The sequence below is a fragment of the Canis lupus genome, chromosome 12 (genome assembly GCF_011100685.1).
Source record: "Canis lupus familiaris isolate Mischka breed German Shepherd chromosome 12, alternate assembly UU_Cfam_GSD_1.0, whole genome shotgun sequence".
Lineage (NCBI taxonomy): Eukaryota > Metazoa > Chordata > Mammalia > Carnivora > Canidae > Canis > Canis lupus.
In genome coordinates, this window is record NC_049233.1 from 17,663,938 (window position 1) to 17,682,465 (window position 18,528).

Below are 18,528 nucleotides of genomic sequence, written 5' to 3' on the forward strand. Positions count from 1 at the left end.
ACAAGAGACAGGGGAGGACTTTCTGAGTTTGATAACCAGAAATAGGAAACTAGAATAAATAAGGCAACCAAGGTGTTGGAAACGGGGCAGCGCCATCCTTGTTAGTGTCAACATGAAATCCAGAACAAGATAGATGTCTCCTGCATGGTTGTGGCCACTTTGTGTGAGGTTAAGCCTTTCTTTCAAAGGAAGGTTTAGATTCTGCCCACATTCAGTTCTTATATTAATATAATATTATTTGTCTATGGATCCTGTGTGCATAAAACTCTTTTACAACAAATATGTGACTCTTTGAACTATCTCATTTTTATATTTAAAAATTTATATTTGAGAACACAGTAGTAGAATATGAAGGGCCCACAGAAATCATTGTATCTTTCAGGGAATAGCAATAGCTCAGCCATGTAATTGTGGAGAACATTAATTTAGCATTATAAGGAATGGAACTTCTTTTAAATGCTGGGACTGAAGTTTGAAATATACTTAGGTTACATGGCAAAATAACTTATTAAGGTGAAATTATACTCCAAAATGGTTTAATGGTAACAAAAATATTAAATTGTTTTTCTGTTTATACAAAATTGGTTTAAAGAATGCCTGTACCAATTTGGGTGGATTACTAGACAGGGTGTGGAGCAGAGAAGTAATCATTTTCTCTTTGAACAAAGAGTAGTTTTCCTCTGAGCAGTTAAGACACTTAAGAAAAAAGACTACTTGATTCCTAAAATGAATTATTTGCTAAGGAAAAAAAATTGTTAGATTTAACATTGATACAAATTAAAACAATTTTGTGTATAATCATAAAATCAGTGAGTAATATATGAAGTATTGTGAAAAAGAACAGAGATGCCAGAGGCAATAGACAAAAAGTGTCCCAAATTTCTAGAAAGAATAAAAGTGTCCCAAATTTCTCCCAGGAGCTAAAGATAAGGGACTGAATGAACTGTTACTCCTCAATGCTAATTTTGTGAGATGTTAGTCGGAATTCTAAGAAAAAATATTCCAACACACACAAAATCACACATAATGGAATATTACTCAGCTATCAAAAAGAATGAAATCTTGCCATTTGCAACAACATCGATGGAGCTAGAGGATATTTTGCTAAGTGAAATAAGTCAGTCAAGGAAAGACGACTGCCATATGACTTACATTCATATGTGGAATTTAAGAACCAAAACAGATGAACATATGGAAAGGGAGGAAAAAGAAAAAAAAAAAAAAGAGAGAGAGGGGGGAAACAAACCACTAGAGGCTCCTAATAGTAGAAAACAAACTGAGGGTTGATGGAGGGAGGTGGGTGGGGGATGGGTTAAATGACTGATGGGAATTAAGGAGGGACATTTGTTATGATGAGCACAGGGTGTTGTAGGTAAGTGATGAGTCACTAAATTCTACTCCTGAAACCAATATTGCACTATATGTTAACTAATAAATTTCATGTAAAAAATCTTCTAAGCACTAATAAGTGTGAAAACTGAATTAAATAAAATTAAACAGACTTTGATGTTTTCTCAGAGGTTTTAATATCCTAATAGGTATTCCCTGAGTCCAAGAGAGGCCTGTAATGTGTAGTATTTCTCAAATTCACTTTACTGACACTGCTTTTTTTTTTGGATAGAACATTTACTAATATCTCAGAGAATAAGGCTTTTGAGAAGGATAGTGTGAGAAATGCTTTTTTCAAAAAGTTGTTAAAGAATTAAAATGGCTTAGTAGTATTTATTAGACTGGTACTAAACTAGTAGTCTAGTAAATACTACTAGTTGACTAAAAATAATTAATATTAAGATGAAACTATTCCCATTTTTAGAGTAATTAACGTTAAAGGGTTGATGTAATAACTTAAAGAGTTATTATATTAGTAGAATGACATAAAAGTATAGCATTTGGATTTCCTCAGGGCATTTATCCAAGACTCACATAAGCAAAATGCAACAATTTTATCTGGATGAAAATATGGTTCAGTATTATTTATAACGCTATTGTTACTGTATTGTTTGATGGATCAAAGTCAATCATTAGACTGTGACCTCTTAAGCCGATGACCTCTGTTCTCTTTATATTCTCCTAGCACTGTACTTTTCACACAGTTGCTGGCTAATAATAATTTGTTTAACAGAATTAACATATACAATGAGAATAAAATCATAAATCATAAATTTTCTCCTAAGTAACTACTATTTGTGTAATGTATATTGATGAAGGAAAAATTAAATCATGAAAGGAATTATTAAAGATAATACAGTGCAATTGATTTAGCAATTTTGACCATAAGGATACATTTTAAGCTTAGAATTTATTACCTTTTCCTTCAAAAAGTCTTTCAAATATGGGCACTTGAGATCGTTCCCCAAATTGATCGCCATAATTGACAAGGGCATCTTTTACTGTCTCATATCCAGAGAGTACCACCACCTTCTTTGGACCCATTTGGATGCTGTAAATGGAGCCATATTTCTGGGAGAGCTTGGGTGTGTAATAAAAAGAGAAGCGATTAAAACATGGTAGTGTAATAAAAAACGAACTAGATCTTGATCTTAGATAATTTAATTCTGACAAACAAGTCAGTTTTGTATTCTTGTGAAATGACAATACTGGACTAAGGATGCTCCTTGGTTGCTACATTTGTTTAAGCCATAATTATTATGATCATCTACTGATTGTCCTCATGCTCCATTTTGATTTAAAAGTTGCAGTGCTCTGACATCATGGAATTGATTCATAGTATCTCTCTCTTATATCTTTGTTTGGTCTCAGAAAATGCCCATGTAGGACTCTAAGAAGACAAAAACACTTCTTGACTACCACCCTGAGTACCTAACCATCATATTCATGCTCTATCCTTTGTGGGATACTATGACCATAGTAGGTCCAAGTTAGTTCCCCACTACTGTGTGACACTTCTTACTACAAAATAACATTCAATTTTCTCTGATAATTAAAAATAAACAAGATGATCATTTATTGCCTCCTAAATATGTTGCCAGTATATCTTTTTAATGTACATTACAAGCCAGAAAAGTAGATATTATCATCATTTCCATCATATAGGCAAGACACTGTGGCTTCAAGAAGTCACAGAATAAATAGCAATACTCAAAAAAGAATATACATGTAGACTCGTTGGCTGCATAGCTTGTGGTCTTTATCCAACTAAGGTTTAGGTAAAGAATGAGAAAGAAACTTTTAATATTTCTTTCTTTAGGAAACTGAACTTTGGAAAATAACATTAGGATTGCAACCCTCATGAACTGTTGGTAGGAATGTAAATTGGTGCAGTCACTATAGAAACCAGTGGTTCGGGAATCCCTGGGTGGCTCAGCGGTTTAGCACCACCTTCGGCCCAGGGTGTGATCTTGGAGCCCTGGGATCGAGTCCCACGTCAGGCTCCCTGCATGGAGCCTGCTTCTCCCTCTGCCTGTGTCTCTGCCTCTCTCTCTCTCTCTCTCTCTCTGTCTTTCATGAATAAATAAATAAAATCTTAAAAAAAAAAAAAGAAACCAGTGGTTCCTCAAAAAATTAAAATTAGAAATACCATATGATCCAGTAATTCCATTACCTGGTATTTACCCAAAGGAATAAAACACTACTTTGAAGGTATATGCACCCCTATGTTTATTGCAGCATTATACAATAACCAAAATATAGAAGCAACCCAAGTGTCCACCAACAGACAAATGGATAAGGAAGATATTACACACACACACACACACACACACAAGAATGAATTCTTGCCATTTGCAATGACATGGCTGGACCTAGAGGGTATTATGTTAGGTGAAAAAAATTAGACTGAGAAAGACAAATACCTTATGATTTCACTTGTATGTGAAATTTAAAAAACAAAACAAATGAGGAAAGGGGCAAAAAAAAAAAAAAACTAAACTAAACTAAATTCTTATACAAATCCCATAGCTAATTAATAACAGGTAGTTCTAGGTCTCAATTTGCTAGGGCCATACTCTTGATTGTGCCTTTTGTACACATTGTTTTGAATAAAAATAAACATTTTCTAGAGTAAGACTATAATCATAATTCAGTTCCTTCATAGTGAAATATGTAAGATATGGAATACAGATACAGAGTATGGAATATGTAGACCGAAGTGGTTGAAATAAAGGATATAAATCATAAATATTTCTGGATAAAAATATCACTTAATAATAAATAGAAATATATTTACTAATATTTTTATATATCCAATTTGAAAAGATACAAAAAATTAAATTTACAACAGCTCAGTTAACTTTGAATTCTAGCTAGTTACTTCATTGCACATCTATGACCCAGTTGTAAATATGTGCATGCTAACACACCTATAAAGGGTAAGAATAATGTGAAAATTATAAATATGAAATGAACATTTATTTATTTTTTACCTCCAGCATAGTTTGATATGGCCTCTTCAGATTGAGAATATGCAGATTTCCAATAATTGGGAAAGGTCTGGGTCCTGGAGGAAAATGTTGCTTGGAAGCCTTAGTCATGAAGATTTTTATATTTAAAAGAAAAATAAGAAGCAGGCTCAGAATTGGAAGTATGATAGAAGAGTCAAACCCACTCATTATCTCTACGTAGACGTAATTATTAAGGTAATAGAAATCTCTGCAATTGCAACCAAGCAGAATCAGCAACTTCCAAAGCAAATCAAAAACATGGAGGCATTGCTCATAATATTTGCCCTATCTTATAGTCAACCATCTATTTTATAATTAAAGTGAGTTCAGCCCTACATGATATGCTTGCCTTATCTCAGCTCCTCCTCCCTTCTCTCTTTTCACTTCTCAGTTCAATCTGTTTTATCCAATAAAACCTGGGCAAAGGATTTCCTCTTCATGTAAAACAAGAATTTGTCTTTGAAATTTCAGAGAAACACAGTATGTTTAATCCTTGATGTGAAATCTACACTTTCACAGTAAAAAAAGTTGTATTGTTTGCTAAGATACCCCATGATCTGTGTGTGGCTGCTCAAATGACAGTGTCACACCAAGAATTTCAAGATTCCTATACAATGGTAAGTTCTTAAAAGAGTTTCATAGGAGTCCCAATGCCAATGGAAAGAGCATTGGTTTTTAACTTGAGGTCTGTGTGCATATCCTAGCAAGTTACTGATCCTCTTTGAGCCTTAGTTGCATTTTAAATTGAGAGAAATACATAAATTATTCATTTGTTACAATGAGTTAAAAATGGATACATATACAGCTCTTAACAAAGACTTAAAATTCTTCATTTTTTCCCTCTTTCACTCCTGAAAAGTTTTCTCATTTGTTTATGTCTATATTCTTTTCTGTATTTTTTTTATATTGCTGTCATCAAATTTTCCATCTTTCTGTGCTACTGACTTTTGCATCTGATATATAGCCCATTCTAGTCAATTTGCTCAAGAAAGAAATACGTATCTTTCCTTTTTTGTGCTAGAATGACTGTGAATAAGGAACTAGTTTAATAGATTAAATTGAACAGTTTTTAAATATATTGCCTTCTTGATAACAGTATTTCCTCAAGTTTCCTACAAGTTGCCATCATGTTTCATATTTACTTTTTTAGTTTATCATTTGTTGTACTCAAGGAATATAAATTTCTTGAAATCAAGGACTCTATTTCCCCCCATTGTGGGATCTCCAATGTTTAGAACAGTGCCTGGCACTTAACAAGTTTAAATTAGTGAATAAATCAGGGTGCAAATAAGTGATTGAAGTCCTCCAAATATTTTATTTCTGGAGAGTCATTCCTAGTAACTTGGAATTTGGGGAACAGAGTGACTATATGTACCAAATCCTGTGATTTTGTAGATACGTAAACAAACCAAGAGAGTTCAGATTCAGCAGGGGTCATGAAGCTTCTTCCCAACAGAGCCACAAGTAGGACTTAAATCTGCTTCTTTGCAATGCTCTTTATACCACATGGCTTAATCCCATGATACTAAATGTTCTGTATACAACGACGTGACTTCTCTGCTTGGCATGGCTATGGGTTGCTGGAACACAATACCAATTAGCCCTGTCTGGCAGGCAGTAATGAAAACCTTCTTCAACTATGTCTTGAACTTGTGTATAATCTAAAAGGGGCAATTATAGGCACAAAATGAAGGGCAGTATTACTTTGCATGGAAAGTAACTGTTAGTATCAAAGCCACCTGTTCAATGGCATCCATGCTTAACAGTGTTACTGTCAAATAGGGTCTTTTTCTAAAACAAAGAGTAAAGGGAGAGACAAAAAGTCCAATCAGACCAAACAGGGTGTGTCAATAATTAAAACGTAGTGGATTGTTTTAAGTTGCTATACAATAATAGGCAATACAGTATATAATAATAGATCCCAGTGTTGTTATTATTATTCCAGTATTTCAAATTAGGAAATTGAAGCTTTAAGAAGTGATCTGGGGTGCCCGGGTGGCTCAGTTTGTTGAGCGTCCAACTCTTGGTTTTGGCTCAGGTCGTGATCTTGAGGTCATGAGATCCAGCCCTGCATCAGGCTCCACACTCAGTGGGGAATATGCCCGAGATTCTCTCTCTCCCTCTCCCTCTGCCACTTTTTCTAATTGTGCTCTCTCTCTCAGATAAATACATAAATCTTAAAAAACAAACAAAAAGTTAAGTGATCTGCCTGAGGTCCCATAGTTAATAAGTAAGAGAATTCGTTTTGCTGATTCCAAAGCTCTTATTTCAGGAGAAAGAGTGTATAGGTTATTACCATGCTTTTATAATGATGTGGAACTGAGGGTCATTCCTTAAGGAAGATAATTTTGATAACATGCAATATAAGTGTTTATTATTATTCCTATTATTGTTATTACTAAGAGTTTACATGTACCCCAATATTATATTATGGTATTTAATTTCTGGGTCTAAGGAGGGTCTGAAGCACATTATACAGCTCTTGATGCATAATGCATGGCATAATGAAAACAAAAAGTGTGACCTTCAACACCAGCATATATAAATTTGGATTCAGATTCTGCTTTTTATTCTGTTGCTTGTGCCAAGCTACTTACACTCTATGATTCAATATGAAGTATTGTTAATATAAAGGATTTATCAAAATTAAAATAAATAGATGAAAATAAATAAATAAAATAAATGTATGAAAACAATCTGATTTATTGGCCAGTTATCTACCAAACATGATTGGGCATGTTTTCTACATTTATATAGGGCAGTGGATTACCAAAATTCCTAATTAAAAGATGAGGTCCATTTCACACCCAAAATTTGTTTCATTCTAGTGAGTTGTAAATGAAAATTATACTGTAAATAGTTGATTCTTTATAAAATGTACATTATTATTAATCTGCACACTTGCCTCTCTCACTATATCCAAGATGATAAGCATGATCACCTTAATATTTCATTTAGGAAGTCACTTCTGTGGACCCTCCTATAGGACACCAAAATATCAAACATCTGCAGGATTGTTTCTTGGGAATCAAACAAAATTAGAATTTAGGCTATCTGGTAATCTGTAAATTTGGCGAAAATATAACAGTTTATTCATGAGGGTGGCCACCTGCTCAATGAATTAGGACCCTTGAATATATTTGATTAGTTTTGACAAAATCCCTGGATGAATAAAGTATAGTTTCATATCCTCCCCTGCCTCATGGGAGGCATCTCAAGATTTACAACAAATAGCTTAAAGATTGTTGGTGGAAACAAATGCTGGTAAAGCCTGAAAACAGATAAATTTTCACCAACTGTCTATAATTACAGTCAATAATTATAAACTAATGTCTCAGTTTATTTTATTTATTTATTTATTTAATTTTTAAATATTATTTATTTATTCATGAGAAACACAGAGAGAGAGGCAGAGACATAGGCAGAGGGAGAAGCAGGCTCCCTGCAGTGAACCTGGTGTGGGACCAGATCCCTGGACCTCGGGATCGTGACCTGAGCCAAAGGCAGATACTCAACCACTGAGCCACCCATTTGCTCCTAATCTCTCCATTTAAAATGTGAACCAAAAATACAAAAACTTCCAGAAATAGGCCATCTCAGTAAAACTTAAGGTTTTTAATCAAATCAATCTAAATAGCATTATTTACCACTTTAAGTGATTTTGGAATGAATAAGGTATAAACATACCCAAAACATTGTTTTCAGTGCCTCAGAGTTGGGCTAGGCTGACGGGGCTTTTCCTCAGGAAGAGAGTTTCCCTGAGACTTCCAGGTTGTGAAAGGGTGAGATGGAGTCAGGCAGGGGTACCATTTTGCTAACGACTGCATAGTGACTCAAAAAGGAATTGCCTCCTAATGCAGTAAAAGAGAAAAAAGGAAGAAAAATAAGGTAAAAAATGAGGAAAGAAACAAAAGAAAGAAAAAAATTGAAGGGGGATGAGAGCAGGGCATGATGGCATAGTAGCTCAGAGAATATTCTTCTACCTGAGGCCAGCCTATTCTCAGGAGGGGTTGTATGCTGGCTCCAGCTGGAGCTAAGAGAGAAGCTTAACCAAGTTTGACTAACAAGCATTTTGTTCTGATTGATCAGTGGGATAAATAGCTGAGGTTATAATTTAATGAGGCAAATATAGGATTTTGGAGGGTCTGTATTTGGCTTTGTCATAGGTAAACAAGGAGATTTTGTAAGTCTTATCGAGTCTTATGGGGAAGGGTGGTTTTTTTTCCAGTAAGCTCTTTCATTTTCTGGAGCATAAAGGGTAAGGACCCTTTAACATTCACTATTCCTAGAGCATAGAGCTCAGATAAAATTCCACATTATCAATTCCCTGTTATCTAATGTTTGACATGTTATTGAAAAACTTTAAAACCAGAAAAAGGAATTATTCAATAAAGATCCACATGTATGCACTTATTTACCAAACTTCTGTTGTAAGGCCAAGACCTTTTTTGGGGGCGGGCGGGGCAGTCTGCCGATTGAAATTTCTAATCTATTTTCTGGCATAAACTACACAAAACTTAGTTGTCTAGGATATTCAGCTTCAGGTTCTTTAAATAACATAAAGATGCTTGACAAGCAATCTAAATAATTGAGTCTTTCTAGATTTTTGTGTTGTTTATTTTCCAGTCTGTATTGTCTTATTTATACCTAATACAAAATCTGTTTTTGCTGTCATTGTTTTAGTAACTTGTCTTTATAGTCTTTCTAATATATCCAAGATAGAAGTTAACATTTTGACTAATTGTGCTTATAAAACATAAATGAGCATTGAATTTGGGAAAGGTTCCATATAGACAAGTTACTAAAATTGCATCATTCAAAGAAGTATTAAGTAAACTGATAACATACAATTGTTTGAGATCTTTGCTGTAAGCTTCTGGGAGGTAATCTCTAAGCCCTTGGAATGTCCTTCCTGATAGGAGTGTATTCATTTACCTGGGGACCTTGGGCCACCCAAACAGTCTCTGCTAACTATGATTTACAGTGTGGTCTTGGGCCATATGGTAACAGCTCAATCTCTGGAAGGGTAGAGACTAAGATAAGCCATGTGGTGGTCAGTCATGTCTGTGTGACCAAGCACAAACAAAAACTCTAGAAATCAAGGTTTGGTGATCTTCCTGCTTGGCAGTACCAGGAATGTTCACTTAACTCCACTGAGAGAGGACAACTGGAACCTTATGTCTGGAACTTTCCTGGACTTGCCCTGTGTGATTCTTTTCTAGCCCTATGTTATAGTAAACAGCAACTGTAGGGATCCCTGGGTGGCGCAGCGGTTTGGCGCCTGCCTTTGGCCCAGGGCACGATCCTGGAGACTCAGGATCGAATCCCACGTCAGGCTCCCGGTGCATGGAGCCTGCTTCTCCCTCTGCCTGTGTCTCTGCCTCTCTCTCTCTGTGTCTATCATGAATAAATAAATAAAATCTTAAAAAAAAAAAAAAAAAAAAAACAGCAACTGTGAGCATAAATGCTTTTTCTGGAATTCTGACTTTTTTTTTTTTTTTTTAATTCTGACTCTTTTTAACAAATTATTGAACCTGAGGGTATTCTTGAGGACTCCCAAACTTTGTACTTTTTAGTAAATTCAATGTAGAAATTACCACTCACATTAAGTACATTCAAACATGAGTGAATATTGAATTAGTTGTTTTAGAAAGGCTTCATATTGGCAAGTTGCTAAAACTGGATCAAACAATTATAAAGTAGGTTGGTAACATATAATCGTTTGAGAAATATGGTTATAGTAACAGACTAGACAGCTTGTTTAATTCCATGAGTTGAGTAACAGATACCAGTAAAAGAGAACTTCTATTGTATATTGATTAAGAAACTGAAGAGAAGGCCATTGTACCTGAGTCCACTCCCTTTATTTATTTTATTTTATTTTTATTTTTTTAAAATTTATTTATGATAGTCACACAGAGAGAGAGACAGAGAGAGAGGCAGAGACACAGGCAGACGGAGAAGCAGGCTCCATGCACCGGGAGCCTGACGTGGGATTCGATCCTGGGTCTCCAGGATCATGCCCTGGGCCAAAGGCAGGCGCCAAACCACTGCGCCACCCAGGGATCCCTCCACTCCCTTTAGAGACATGAATTTTAAGCCAATCATTATATGTACTATGATAATATCTAAAAGGGATTTTGTACTGAGGAAATTTTGAAGGTATCAAAAGGGCTTGCTGAGGATGATTGAAATATTTACAATTTGCCTGACATACTTATGGCCAATAAACTCAAAAGAGGATATTGTGGAATCTGATATAAATTCTCATTTCTAGCTCAATAAAGAATTGGTGATAATTATTAGAAAGTGCCTCTAAGAGAATAGTTTTGAACTGAAGTAGATTCTTCTTAGATCAGATCCTAGAGATACTTCTGTGGCTCCTAATTGTTTGATCTTACCCATATTCATATTTTTCTTTAAGGTACTTTGCCTTAGATTTTTAATTTTCCCCCATGAATTTATTCAAAGAATAAGTGGAGAGGTTTTCATCAATTGGTTTATATATATTTTGGCTTCCTATGTTATTAACTGAGTGCTGGCTACTTGTTCTGTTGGTGAAGATTGGAAGTGATAGCATCATAGTGCAGCTCACTGCTTGTGTGATCTGGACTCTGTTCCCTTACATTCCCTTCCCAACAGCGTTTTCTCTGTAAGAGAAGTGTGTTCCATGTCATCATCGAAGGCTTGTAAAACTCATGCTGGACTAAAAAGTCACTTTATGTTTGAAATCAAGGATAAAATAAAATGTCTTTAATGCATAGCAAACTAAACATCCATCACATATTGAAGCAGCAGCTTATAAAGTGATATTTTTCAATCACTTCATGCTCCATTTTGCTTCATTTTAGAAATTTGGAAGAAGAATGACTGATAATTTAACCTCACTCAATGTAGATGTAATCCCTGGCTCCTTCTATACTTTTCTAAAATGGAATAGAGCTGGGGTGCCTGGATGGCTCAGTCAGTTAAGTGTCTGCCTTTGGCTTAGGTCATGATCTCAGGTTCCTGGGATCGTCCCACGTAGGGTTCTCTACTCAGTGGAGAGGATGCTTCTCTTTCTCCCTCTACCCCTTCCTGATGCTCGTGCTCTCTCTCTCTCTCTCAAATAAATAAAACCTTACAATCAATAAACAAACAAATAAATAAATAAAATGAAATAGAGCCAATCCCATAATACAAGCCCAAAAGACAGTTATTGCAAGGTGATGTGTCACTATTTTTTATTCATCTGACAAAAATTCCAACTCTTTTTCTTCCTCTTTCCCTTTCTATTTCTTCTTTTAATGAACAATTCAGTTCTACAGGTATAGGTGGGACTGAACAAGGCAGTTGTTCAACCTTGTGGTAAGGGTGACTGAGTGGCTCAGACAGGTACACGTTGTTGGAGCCTGAACAATGTAAGAATGGTGTCCATGTAAGAAACTGCTCATGGCAGAGAATAAGAGTCAAGAAGAGTGAAGAGAGTGACCACATGGAAAAGTGGTTCAGTGGGTTGTCATAACCTAACAGAGGATAATAAGCTGATGTCTACACAGGAAGAACCCTGATGATGAAGTGTGGGTGGTGAGGAGACCATCTGCATGGAGGATGAGGTAGTGGTAGTGATGAGACATGTGTTACATACTGGGGCTTGATAAATTAAGCGCTCAAATTAAGGATAAAAAGAGTTAGGTATATCACTGGGCCTCCCAAAATAGAAGACAAGAAAATTATAATGAATCTTGGACTGTTGGGTTGGAATTAGAGATGTTTGTGTGGATTTACAGTTTTGAATAGAGTCAGTTCTGCTGTAAGGTGACATACATATTCCTAAAAACTATCATGTCATACAAAATCAGACAATAAAAAAAACAGGGCTGATGAAAGAAATAAGGTTGGAGCAAACACTTCATCAGTGACACATTTAAAAAAAAGTTTGGAACATAGTAAAAATGATCGCACAGTTAACATGTTAAATGAGTAAGAAATACATAAATACTATATACTAAATATAGCATTTTACGTTTAGAAGGACCAGAAATTTGCTTGTGGAAGTAAGTATCAGAAGGATTGCAGCTTTGGAGTCATTGTGAAGTGATGGAAAAGAGAATTATTTGAAATCAGACAGATGGCATGTAGCACATAAAGTGAGTTGGAGTAGATGGTAGATGTTGGGTGTGTATGTGTGAGTGTGTGCATGCACATGTTTTACATAAGGCAAGGAAAGCTTGGTTCAACTGGGTGTAGTTTTCTGTGTTCATCTTGTGTTTCTTGCAGAGGAAATCATGCCTAAGTAAACATGAAAGTTGCACTATGTTCAAAGTGTTCCTTAATATTTCAGTTGTATTGGAACAAAATCACATTATGAAGCAAATGTTAAAGCAGAACTCATTGTGTATATATTGAAATATTTATAGATGCAAATACACACACATAACTTATCTAGATATTCTCTATCTCCAACCACTCAGAGAACCATGGAGAGGCAACATCGCAATAGCAATGAGCACACCTAGATCTCAGAATCTAAATACAAGTTTTCTTCAACTTACACTGGGATCACATCCCAATAAACCCATTGCAAATTGAAAATGTTATAAGTAAAAAAATGAACATAATACACCTAATGTACTGAACATCACAGCTTAGCCTAGTCTACCTTACATGTGCTCGAAGCATAGTAGCCTATAGTTGGGCACAATCATCTAACACACAGCCTATTTATAGTAAAGTGTAGACCATCTCATGTAATTTATTGAATACTGTATCAAAAGTGGAAAACAGAATGATTGTATGGGGACATAGTGATTGTAAGTGCACTGGTGGTTCACCCTTACAGTCGCATGTCTGATTGGGAGCTGCACTGCCACAACCCAGCATCAGGAGAGGTGATCACACTATATATCATTAGCTCCAGAAAGATCTTAGTTCCAAATTCAAAGTATGGTTTCTTATGAATGTATATTACTTTTGCACCATTGTAAGATTGAAAAGTTGTAAGTCAAACTATCATAAGATCGTAAGTCGAGGACTGTCTGTACCACTAGAAGAAACCAGGACCTGGAAAAAAGACAGATTCCAGAGCTGGAACAAGGAAAGTATAAGATAAGCATGTGTCAGAAAGATATAGGAAACCAGCCTCAATAGTTTCCCACTGGCCAAATCTGGGACAATTTTATTATTACAATAAATAATGACCATACTGTAAAGACTTGAATAAAATAAGAATTCATTAGACTCTTTTGATATAAATCAGTAAATAAAAAATTAGAAGATTGAGGAAGAATGAAACATTTACATTGGGACATGGGACGTTTCCCATTGTTTTCCAACAAAACAAGATTAATTACAAAAGTAAAAACAAGAAACTTTAAAGTGGAGAAATAGGCACCATCTTCATCAATAATCACAATGATCTTAGTAATGGAGCAAGTTCAAAAACAAGTTCTAGGGGCAACCTGGGTGGCTCAGCGGTTTAGCGCTGCCTTCAGCCCAGGGCCTGATCCTGGAGACCCGCGATGGAGTCGGGCTTCGGGCTCCCTGCATGGAGCCTGCTTCTCCTGCTGCCTGCATCTCTGCCTCTCTCTTCTCTGTGTGTCTCTCATGAATAAATAAATAAAATCTTTAAAAACAAAACAAAACAAAAAAACAAAAACAAATTCTACCTGGTAGGCTACAACGAGAAGCATGTAGTTTCACTTTTGCGATATTGCTGTACATTTTATAACTTGAGTCTAACCATTAGGAAACATCAGGCAAACCCAAATGGGGGACATTCTACAAAAATACTGGCCTATCATTTTCAAAAGGGTCAAGGTCATGAAAGTCAAAGACAGACTGAGGAACCATTAAAGATGAAGGACTAGAGAGAAATTTACAACAGTAAATGCAAAATGTGATATTGAACTGGATCTTTTGCTACAAACGACATCATTAAGACATTTGGTGAAGCTCAGGATTTGATAGTTGCTTTGGACTGCATTGTGCACCCTCCCCACACACACCAGATTTACATGTTGAAGCCCTAGCCCCCAATGTGACTCTATTTGGAGATAGAGCTTCTAGAGGTCATAAGGGCAGGATCCTAATCTGATAAGATTGGTGGTCCTATAAGAAGAGAAAGAGATCTTCCTCTCCCTCTACTTGTACCTTTCATCTCCTCAAGCCCTTCCCCACCATCCCAACTCACACCTAGAAAGGGCCATATGAGGACACAGAGAGAAGGCAGCTATCTACAAGCCAGGAAGAGAATGCTCACCAGGAACCAATATGCTGACATTTTGGTCTTGGACTTTCCTGCCTCTGGAACTGTCAGAATATAAACTTCTGCTGTTTTGTTTGCTTGTTCATTTTTTTTTTTTTAAGATTATTTATTTATTTATTTGAGAGAGAGAGAGGCAGAGACACAGGCAGAGGGAGAAGCAGACTCCTTGCAGGGAGCCGGATCTGGGACTTGATCCTGGAACTCCAGGATTTTGCCTTGGGCCGAAGGCAGACACTCAACCATTAAGCCACCCAGGCATCCCTAAGCTTCTGCTGTTTAAGCTGCCTAGTGTATTTTGGTATAGCAACTCAAGCTAACCACTGTCAGCTTGAAAATAATAATGCTATTTTCATGATTTTGATGGTTGTGTTTTGGCTGACAGAATATTTGTTTATAGGAACTATATACTAAAGTATTCAGGGATAATGAAGCCAGAAACTTACATAGTTCAGCTTTTTCTGAAAGCTTGAGATTGTTTCAAAATAAAATTATTTCAAAGACTTACAGAAAATCTCATTATTTCAAAGAGATATTGAGCAAAATATCCCAGTATTTTCTGAGGAGTTTTGGTCTTACTTTAATAGGATAATAGACTAAAGTATATAGAAAGGTAACATTTAGATTTATGTTGATGAAAAAATTGACCAAAAAATCAGCCAGCCTTCTTAGAATACATTTTTTTAATAAACATATTGAACCTGCATATCCAACAAACTCTAGGCTATATTGGAGCTTTAATTACTGAAAGGCAGAAATAAGATGGTACTTGAGACTTCCCTCCAGAACTAACTACATGAGTGCTGGATTTTGTGCCAGGCACTCCCATATATTAAGCAAGATGCAACTTTCTGCCTAGTTCATTGCTTTGGAGTAGGGATGTGAAAATGTGACCACGGAAACAGATCAGGCATTTGTTTGGGTTTTATTTGTTTTTACAGAGCGATATTGTTCTGTTCATGGAAACTACACCATGTGTAGAAAAAGGAACTTTGCAAGAACGGATTTTTTTTCAAGGTAAGTACTGATATTCCTTGTGACCGGAAAAGTTACTTGTACTTCATTCATCATTTCATCTAATTCATATATGGAAATCAAGAAATGGATAAAATTTGAGGGACTATAAATTCTGGTGTTTTTTTTATTGATGGAAATGTTTTCTTTTTTGTTATTGTTGTTTTGTTTTTAATTAGGCTCCATGCTCAGCGTGCAGCCCCATGTAGGGCTTGCACTCACAGCCCTGAGGTTAAGAACTGAGCTGAGATCAAGAGTCAGACACTTAACTGACTGAGCCACCCAGGCACTCCTGATAGAAATGAGTTCTTAGGAGAAATATATACCAATTTTAAATGGTGGGGGTTAAAATATCCCCACAGTAATCATGATTCAAGCAGAAGTAGCAGAATGCTCACATCTAAGATCCTCTTCCCTAGGCCTGATGCAATCAGGGCTGAGGTAAACTGCTGGTTATGTGGCGCCGAAATCTCAATCTTTGCACTAATACTTGAAATTTCACCAAGAGACATTCATTTCTCTGTCCTTTTATAAGTTAATCTCTAGAAGAAGCATTTGAAGTTGGTTGTAAAAAAATCGGTATTTGAAGTTACAAGATATAAGTTTGAACCTCCTTTAGCCAGAATCTCAGCTTCTTTGATGATAATATCTGAATCAGAGGGCTATTGCAAGAGTAAATTTGGACAGTTTATGGAAAAGCACCTAGTTAGTATAAATACTTTAAAAAATTTAAACAATATTAAGATGATTTAAATTTCTTCTAATTTTTCTTAAGTGCTCCTAAGTGTCAAAATGTTACCTTTTGTCCTCAAAATAACTCAACAAAGTAGATATTATCTCTTTTTATAGGTGAATAAAGAGACTCAGAGAGATAAAATACTTTTTCTAAAAACACATAAATAGTAAAAGACTAAGCAGGAGTTAAATTCAAGACCTGGCATACTAATGGGCAACTCCCTTCCTTCCCCCCCCAAAAAAGAAGGAATTTGTCTAAAAGTGGACCTGGCAGATCTATACTTATTGTCAGAAGAGGTCTAGGAAGTTTCTTTGTCTGGTTTACAAGGACGAGATATGCTTATTGGAGCTGTTCTCATTTAGGTTGGCTAAAATTGGGGTAGATATTTTTCTAAGAGATTTTTGATGAATACCCAGTGAAATAAGGCCAAGAGAAAAGCTAAGATCATTACTTAGAAAAGACTGGATTTTCTGCCCCCCAAGTGGACAAAACATAGCTCTAGGGATAGATAGGATAGAAGTTGGTGATTTAGGAAATAAAGTACAGGTTAGAGAGATCTGACAGTTCATGAATTTGTTAATTCATCTTACTTGCTATTCTCCCCAACTGACCTATCCCACCAAACCACATCCACATAATTACACACACACCAACAGATTCTATCTTCAAAAAGAAGGAGTGGTTCTCTGGGTGGTTCAGTGGTTTAGCACCTGCCTTCGGCCCAGGGTATGATTCTGGAGTCCCGGGTCGAGTCCTGCATCGGGCTCCCTGTATGAGCCAGCTTCTCCCTCTGCCTGTGTCTCTGCCTCTCTATCTCTCTCTGTGTCTCTCATGAATAAATAAACAAAATCTTAAAAAAAAAAAAAAAGAAGAAGGAAGAATGGATTGAGGAGACATCTAATCTTTCATTTCATGAGCAAGTGGTCTCCAGGGGAAAGAGTGTTGACTTTATTTTCGATAGAGTTGAGTTTTGTTTTTGTTTCTTTTTTTTTGAGATTTTAAAATATGTTTTTATTTTAAGATTTATTTATTTACTTGGGGGAGGATTAGAGGGAGAGAAACTCAAGCAGATTTCATGCTGAGTATGGAGCTCAACTCAGGGCCTTTTCCCTCCACTCTGAGATCATGACCTGAGCTGAAACCAAGAGTTAGAGGCTTGCCTGACTGAGCCACCCAGGCACCCATAGATTTTTAAAATTACTCTTTGCCTAATTGTATGCTTTTTTTTTTTTTTTTTTTCTGGCAAGTTTTCCTTGAATTTTATTTAGATTCCCCTCTCCTCTTATCTATGACATTCTGTGTATGCTACCTTTCTAGCTTTTTAAATTTTTTATTTATTTATTTAAAAGAGTATTTATTTATTTATTTATTTATTTATTTATTTATTTATTCATGAGAGACACAGAAAGAGAGAGAGAAGCAGAGACACAGGCAGAGGGAGAAGCAGGCTCCATGCGGGGAGCCCGATGTGGGACTCGATCCCGGGACTCCAGGATCCTGCCCTGGGCAGAAGGCAAGTGCTAAACTGCTGAGCCACCCAGGGATTCCTGTTCTAGCTTTTTTTTAAAAAAAGAAAATTTTTTAAGTAAGCTCCACATCTAATGTGGAGCTTGAACTCATGATCCTGAGACCAAGAGTCATGTGCTATCCTAACTGAGCCAGACAGTCCCTCTTCATCCTACATCTCTAATCAAACTACAGGACCTGTCCTGAGTTGAGCAGTAACCAGGCCTACTATTTAATTGGAGGATGTAAGACCTTGGATTCCAAGAGGGGAAAAGAAGTTGATAGAGAACATCCCTCTTTTGTTTTGGATAAGAATTTGGAGGCAGGTGGCAGAGACCCAAGGGGTAAAGATTTGAGAACTATTGGTTTGCAGAAGTTTGTGAATTCCCAGGAAATGGTAATTCATCTTCTCAACTGAGCATTCCTGGGATGACAGTGGGACTCCTTTGTCCTCCGTGAGCTGCAGGAATGCTTACCAGATGCAATGAGTCCTTTCTGGCCCTGGTTCTAGAAGAACACCAAGCATTGCATGACGAAAAGACTGAAGAACAAAAAGACTTTGTTCAAGCCTTAATTAGAGAAATTATAATTTCACAATCTGGCAAATCTCTGACATATTTTGCCCGATT

The 18,528-nt window shown here is 36.2% G+C and overlaps 1 long non-coding RNA gene across 3 annotated transcripts in view; it reads left to right on the top strand.

Moving 5' to 3' along the window:
• The window catches only part of LOC119874176, a 31,773-nt gene that overhangs the window by 1,568 nt on the left and 11,677 nt on the right, over positions 1-18,528 (top strand). For 2 of the 3 annotated variants that reach the window (XR_005367808.1, XR_005367810.1), the window contains exon 2: positions 15,585-15,660. The exons of the other annotated variant lie outside the window; for it this stretch is intronic. This is a non-coding gene — a long non-coding RNA (uncharacterized LOC119874176). The remainder of the gene's footprint in view (positions 1-15,584; positions 15,661-18,528) is intronic. 3 annotated transcript variants of the gene reach the window in all.